The 7,472-nt window shown below is 52.9% G+C and overlaps 1 protein-coding gene across 1 annotated transcript in view; it reads left to right on the top strand.

Annotated features, from left to right (window-relative positions):
* The first annotated feature begins 2,371 nt into the window (after window positions 1-2,371).
* LOC127579787 (E3 ubiquitin-protein ligase rnf213-alpha-like) overlaps window positions 2,372-7,472 on the top strand; it is a 148,809-nt gene continuing 143,708 nt past the window's right edge. Inside the window, 1 exon segment of the mRNA XM_052032715.1 lies at window positions 2,372-2,487. The gene's annotated coding sequence lies outside the window, so the exon portion shown is untranslated.

The following is a 7,472-nucleotide window of genomic DNA, read 5'->3' as shown; positions in this document are numbered from 1 at the left end:
CTCTCCAATCTGGGCTCCCCCTCCTCCCTGCTTTGTCTCTCTGTATGCTGTCACTCTGTACAATTTAACAAGGGACTCGTTTCTTTCCCACTTTAGGTGTGGGACTGAATGTGCAAACTGTAAGATCCAGGTTAATGTTTGCTTCAAGCTCCTTTATAGAGGACAGCAGCAGTTCAAAGGGCAGGATTCTCACCCCTTGTGCAACAGGGGCTGAGCACAAGTCTCACTCCAGAGACTCGAGCATGTCTATTTGGCTGGCACTCCTCATGCCATTACTGCCGCACTGTCAGAGGTGCTGGCTTTCAGTGGAGTCTTTAAAACAATGGCTTCTTGTGTGAGGATATTAGAATCTGCAGCATGATTTCAAGCAAGGAATATTATCTTTGTCGTTTAATGCTTATAATGTCATAGGAGAACAACAAACAATCTGCTGGAGGAACTCAGTGGGCCGAGCAGCATCTGTGAGGGAGAGAGGAGTTGTCGACATTTCAGGTTGAGACCCTGCATTAGGTCCTGAAGTGTCAACAATTCCTTTCCTCCCACAGATGCGGCAGGTCGGATCGGTGGTAAAGAAAGCGAATGCTATGTTGGCATTCATTTCGAGAGGTATAGTGTATAAAAGTAAGGAAGTGTTGATGAGGCTCTACGGGGCACTAGTGAGGCCTCATTTGGAATATTGTGCGCAGTTTTGGGCCCCACATCTTAGGAAGGATGTGCTGACGTTAGAGAGGGTTCAGAGGAGATTTACGAGGATGATTCCAGGACTGAAAGGGCTTACGTATGAGGAGCATTTGTCGGCTCTTGGACTGTACTCACTGGAGTACAGAAGAATGAGAGGGGACCTCATAGCGACATTTAAAATATTGATAGGAAAGGACAGAGTAGATGTGGCTAGGCTGTTTCCCTTGGTGGGTGACTCCAGGACCAGAGGGCACAATCTTAGAATTAGAGGGTACAGTTTCAAAACAGAGATGTGGAGAAATTTCTTTAGCCAGAGGGTGGTGAATTTGTGGAACTCCTTGCCACGTACAGCAGTGGAGGCCAGATCAGTGGGGGCGTTCAAGGAGGAGATAGATAGATATCTAAATAGTCAGGATATCAAGGGATATGGGGATAAGGCCGGAAATTGGGATTAGAATAGGTTTTTTTCCCCCCATTCCCCATTTCTTTTTTCCCTTTCCTTGGAGCAGACTCGATGGGTCGAATGCCCTGCTTCTGCTCCCTTGTCTTGCGATCTTGTGATTGTTTGCTGCTCCCATTATACTATGAATGGCCAGAGGGACCTAGGAGTACAAGGGCACAGTCCGTTGAAAGCAGCGTCACAGGTAGACAGAGCAGTGAAAAAGGCATTCAGCACACGCTGGCCTTCATCAGTCAGAGCATTGAGTATAGGAGTTGGGACACAATTTTTCAGTTGTATAAGTTGTTGGTGAGGCCGCACTTGGAGCGCTGTGTACAGTTTTGGTTGCCCTGTTATAGGAAAGATGCGGTTAAACTGGAAAGAGTGCAAACAAGATTTATGAGGATGTTGCCAGGACTAGAGGGCCTGAGTTATAGGGAGAGGTTGCATAGACTTTCTTCCTTGGAACGTAGGAGAATGAGGGGGCAACCTTATAGAAGTGTTTAAAATTATGAGAGGTATAGATAAGGTGGACGGTAACAGTTTTTCCCCCTGGGTTGGAGTCCAAAACTAGGGGTCATAGGTTTAGGATGAGAGGGGAAAGATTAGAAAGGGACCTGAAGGCCAGCTTTTTCACACAGAGGGCAGTGAGTATATGGAACTAGCTGCCAGAGGAAGTGGTTGAGGCAGGTACAGTAGTGTCATTTAAGAAGAACTTGGATAGGTACATGGAAGGGAGAGGCTTAGAGGGATATGGGCCATAACTGGGACTAGCTGGGTGGGCACCCTGGTTGGCAATGGACTGGTTGGGCTGAAGGGCCTGTATCCGTGCTGTATTGCTCTATGACTCTACCTCAGTGAACTGTGTAATGAATTGATCTGTGCAAACCGTATGCAAGAAAATTTTTTCTCTGTACCTCGGTACAAGTGACAATAATAAACCAATACCAAATGTCAATGGAATGCAGCCTTTATCATTCAAAATGCACCCACTGTTATGGAATTTATAAAACGGGAACAACCCAAACAAGATGCAAACTTGAAAATTCCAAATCTGATGAAAAGTCATCGCCCTGAACACTAACTTTGTCTCCCTCTCTCCACAGATGTCGCCCGAATTGCTATTTATTTGCAACATTTATTGTGTCTCTGGGCGCGATCTGCATCGGGTTTCTCGGAAATGACAGTTCGAAAGTGAAAGCTGAAAGCAGAGTGGGTCAACCAGGAACACGGGGAAGCCGAGCAGCAGAGCGGGTGGGGGGAAGGGGAGCTGCCACCAGTCTGCGGGACGCGGCGCAGGCAGCAGCGTTCCTCCGCGGCTCCTGCACCCAGTCGCGCCGGAGCCAGGAGCCGGGCTCCCGGGACAGGTCAGTTGCAATATTTATTCCATCCAGCTTCCTCCTCCGCAATCATTCAGATTGCAGCAGGGGTTTGTTTTTGAAGTGAAAGCATCCCTCCGGATTGCCAGCGTCTCCTGCAGTAAGGGTGGAGGGTGCAGCGGGCTGAGACCGTCCTGACCGCGGCCGAAGGCTCCCCCCGACCCCCCGTCACCCGGCGCTCCCGCGGCCTCGCACACCCGCGCGCTGTGGCCGGGGGCGCGCGAGACCCGGGCGCGCTGTCGAGGGCGCGCGGCCCGCGCCACGGATCTCGCGCACCGGCCGTTCGCCGAGTGACGTAACAGCTCGGCTCTCGCCTCCCCCCCCCCCCCCCATTTCATCCTACTCCCTCCACCACATTCGCCCCTCCCTCTCCCTCTCCCCACCCCCTCCCTCTCCCCAAACCTCCCCCACCCTCTTCCTCTCCCCACCCCCTCCCTCTCCCCACCCCCTCCCTCTCCCCAAACCTCCCCCCACCCTCTTCCTCTCCCCACCCCCTCCCTCTCCCCACCCCCTCCCTCTCCCCAAACCTCCCCCACCCTCTTCCTCTCCCCACCCCCTCCCTCTCCCCACCCCCTCCCTCTCCCCAAACCTCCCCCACCCTCTTCCTCTCCCCACCCCCTCCCTCTCCCCACCCCTCCCTCTCCCCAAACCTCCCCCACCCTCTTCCTCTTCACACCCCCTCCCTCTCCCTCTCCCCACCCCCTCCCTCTCCCTCTCCCCACCCCCTCCCTCTCCCTCTCCCCAAACCTCCCCCACCCTCTCCCTCTCCCCACCCCCTCCCTCTCCCTCTCCCCACCCCCTCCCTCTCCCTCTCCCCAAACCTCCCCCACCCTCTCCCTCTCCCCACCCCCTCCCTCTCCCTCTCCCCACCCCCTCCCTCTCCCTCTCCCCACCCCCTCCCTCTCCCTCTCCCCAAACCTCCCCCACCCTCTTCCTCTTCACACCCCCTCCCTCTCCCCAAACCTCCCCCACCCCCTCCCTCTCCCCAAACCTCCCCCACCCCCTCCCTCTCCCCACCCCCTCCCTCTCCCCACCCTCTTCCTCTTCACACCCCCTCCCTCTCCCCACCCCCTCCCTCTCCCTCTCCCCACCCCCTCCCTCTCCCTCTCCCCAAACCTCCCCCACCCTCTCCCTCTTCACACCCCCCCTCTCCCCAAACCTCCCCCACCCTCTTCCTCTTCACACCCCCTCCCTCCCCCCAAACCTCCCCCACCCTCTTCCTCTTCACACCCCCTCCCTCCCCCCAAACCTCCCCACCCTCTTCCTCTTCACACCCCCTCCCTCCCCCCAAACCTTCCCCACCCTCTTCTTCACACCCCCTCCCTCCCCCAAACCTCCCCCACCCTCTTCCTCTTCACACCCCATCCCTCCCCCATTCCTCTCCCCTCCCCAATCCCTCTCCTCTCCCCCCATCCCACCCCTCTCCTCTCCCCCCATCCCACCCCTCTCCTCTCCCCCCATCCCACCCCTCTCCTCTCCCCCCATCCCACCCCTCTCCTCTCCCCCATCCCACCCCTCTCCTCTCCTCCATCCCACCCCTCTCCTCTCCTCTCCCCCATCCCTCTCGTTCCTCTCCCCCATCCCTCTCTTCTCTCCTCTCCCCCATCTCTCCTCTCCCCATCCCTCTCCTCTCCTCTCCCCATCCCACCCCTCTCCTCTCCCCATCCCATCCCTCTCCGTTCCTCTCCCCCATCCCTCTCCGTTCCTCTCCCCCATCCCTCTCCGTTCCTCTCCCCCATCCCTCTCCGTTCCTCTCCCCCCAATCCCTCTCCTCTCCCCATCCCTCTCCTCTCCTCTGCTCTCCCCATCCCTCTCTTCTCTCCTCTCCCCCATCTCTCCTCTCCCCCATCCCACCCCTCTCCTCTCCCCCATCCCACCCCTCTCCTCTCCCCCATCCCACCCCTCTCCTCTCCTCTCCCCCATCCCTCTCCTCTCCCCCATCCCTCTCCTCTCCCCCATCCCTCTCCTCTCCCCCATCCCTCTCCTCTCCTCCATCCCTCTCCTCTCCTCTGCTCTCCCCATCCCTCTCTTCTCTCCTCTCCCCCATCTCTCCTCTCCCCCATCCCTCTCCTCTCCTCTCCCCCATCTCTCTTCTCCCCATCCCTCTCCTCTCCCCATCCCTCTCCTCTCCCCATCCCTCTCCTCTCCCCATCCCTCTCCTCTCCCCATCCCTCTCCTCTCCCCATCCCTCTCCTCTCCCCATCCCTCCTCTCCCCATCCCTCCTCTCCCCATCCCTCCTCTCCCCATCCCTCCTCTCCCCATCTCTCCTCTCCCCATCTCTCCTCTCCCCATCTCTCCTCTCCCCATCTCTCCTCTCCCCATCTCTCCTCTCCCCATCTCTCCTCTCCCCATCTCTCCTCTCCCCATCTCTCCTCTCCCCCATCCCTCTCCTCTCCCCCATCCCTCTCCTCTCCCCCATCCCTCTCCTCTCCCCCATCCCTCTCCTCTCCCCCATCCCTCTCCTCTCCCCCATCCCTCTCCTCTCCCCCATCCCTCTCCTCTCCCCCATCCCTCTCCTCTCCCCCCTCCCTCTCCTCTCCCCCATCCCTCTCCTCTCCCCCATCCCTCTCCTCTCCCCCATCCCTCTCCTCTCCTCTGCTCTCCCCATCCCTCTCTTCTCTCCTCTCCCCCATCTCTCCTCTCCCCCATCCCTCTCCTCTCCTCTCCCCCATCTCTCCTCTCCCCATCCCTCTCCTCTCCCCATCCCTCTCCTCTCCCCATCCCTCTCCTCTCCCCATCTCTCCTCTCCCCATCTCTCCTCTCCCCATCTCTCCTCTCCCCATCTCTCCTCTCCCCCATCCCTCTCCTCTCCCCCATCCCTCTCCTCTCCCCCATCCCTCTCCTCTCCCCCATCCCTCTCCTCTCCCCCATCCCTCTCCTCTCCCCCATCCCTCTCCTCTCCCCCATCCCTCTCCTCTCCTCTCTCCCCTCCCCCCATCCCTCCCCTCTCCCCCCTCCCCCATCCCTCCCCTCTCCCCCCTCCCCCATCCCTCCCCTCTCTCCCCTCCCCCATCCCTCCCCTCTCTCCCCTCCTCCCATCCCTCCCCTCTCCCCCATCCCTCCCCTCTCTCCTCTCCCCCATCCCTCAGCCCACCCCCACTCTCCCTCAATCCAACCCCCCATCCGCACTCCCTCCCCCCTGCTTCCCCCACTCCCTCCCACATGCTTTCCCCCCACTCCCTCCCCCACCCACCCAGTGAATGTGGTAAATTGGATTAAAAATTGGGTTATTGGGAGAAAGTGTGAAGGTCAGTATGAGTTTTACTGACTGGAAGACTGCATGTAGTGGTGTTCCACATGGCTCATTGGTGAATAGTATATTTTTGTGGTTCACCCCAATGCTTTAGAATTAATGTAAATCATTAGTTAGTTTGCAGATCAAAATAGAAGGCAGTGTGGTTGTTACTGAGGAAGAAAGCTCCAGCAGCAGGGAGTCTGGACTGATTGGGTGGCACAGTGGCTGCTGCCTCATGTCTCCAGGAACCAAGGTTTGATCCTGACCTTGGGTGCTGTCATCATAGGGTTTGCTTGTTTTCCTTATTGCTACCTGGCTTTTTCCCTGGTGTTCCCGTTTCCTCCCACGACCCCTCTTTACAATATTTTTATTAATTGCACAAAGAAAATACAGAGTACATGCATCAAAAAGAGGATAAAAATACTACTGAATACATTGTGTTGAATCATACTTGAGATCACAATACACTAAATTAATAATCACGTGATAGATAAAGAAAAAATTGGAATACTTTTATTATAAAAAAGATCTACACCCACTACCAAAAACCAGAGCTGTTTGGTTTAAAAAAAATCTAGGATGTTTGTTTTTCCATATGTAGGAATATATAATTGACTCCAGAGAGTAAAAAAAGGACTTAGGAATAAAAACAGGTAAAGCCTGAAATATGTATATGAATTTAGGTAGAATATTCATTTTAATAGAATTAATTCGGCCAATCAATGATATAGAGAGGGGTGACCAACTTGGTAAAACCCTTTTCACATATACAGTAAGGTTAGAAAATGTTCTTTAAATAAATGTTTATAGTTTTTAGTAATTGATATGCCCAGATAGGTAAAAATGATTTCTTACAGTTTTAAAAGGAAGGTTAATATCGAGTGGTACCAGGTTATTCAAGGGAAAAAGTTCGCTCTTGTGTAAATTTAATTTGTATCCTGAAAATTGACTAAAACAGGCAAGTAGAGAAAGCATAGGAGGTAATGAGGTTTCAACATTAGATATAAAGAGTAATAAATCATCAGCGTGTAACGAAACTTTGTGGTTAATACCTCTTCTGGAGACACTAATGATTTCTCCAGATACTTGGAAAGAAATAGCCAAAGGTTGTAAAGCCAAATCAAAGAGCAAAGGGCTCAAAGGGCATCCCTGTCTGGTTCCATGTTGAAGTTTAAAAGGTTTAGAATTTTGAAAGTTAGTAAGAACTTGAGCAGAAGGGGATAAATAAAGTAATTTAATCCATTGGATAAAATTGGGCCCAAAGTTAAATTTCTCTAAAATTTTAAATAAGTAATTCCATTCAATCCGATCAAAGGCCTTCTCAGCATCTAAAGATATAACACATTCCGATATTTCCTTAGAGGGAGAATAGATAATATTCAATAAACGACGAATATTAAAATGAGAATATCGATTTCAGAGAATATTGAAAACAGTTGGATCAATCTATTACATATGAGGAAATTGCTGAGGTTGTATGATCTTTACACTCTGGAAAGACTCCGGGTCCTGATGGATTTCCTGGAGAATTTTGTAAGGCCTTTTCTTCTTTGCTTATACCTCCTTTATGTTCTGTTTTTTTGGACTCCTTTAAATTGGGTAGGTTACCACAATCTTTTTATGAAGCCTCTATTTCACTCATTCTTAAGAAAAATAAGAATCCAACAGAATGTGCTTCATACAGACCAATTTTGTTACTTAATGTGGATGTCAAAATTTTATCTAAAGTTCTAGCTC

This window comes from Pristis pectinata, chromosome 18 (assembly GCF_009764475.1).
Source record: "Pristis pectinata isolate sPriPec2 chromosome 18, sPriPec2.1.pri, whole genome shotgun sequence".
NCBI classification, from domain to species: domain Eukaryota; kingdom Metazoa; phylum Chordata; class Chondrichthyes; order Rhinopristiformes; family Pristidae; genus Pristis; species Pristis pectinata.
The sequence above is the reverse complement of the archived record's forward strand: the minus strand, read 5'-3'. Positions and strand labels throughout refer to the sequence as shown.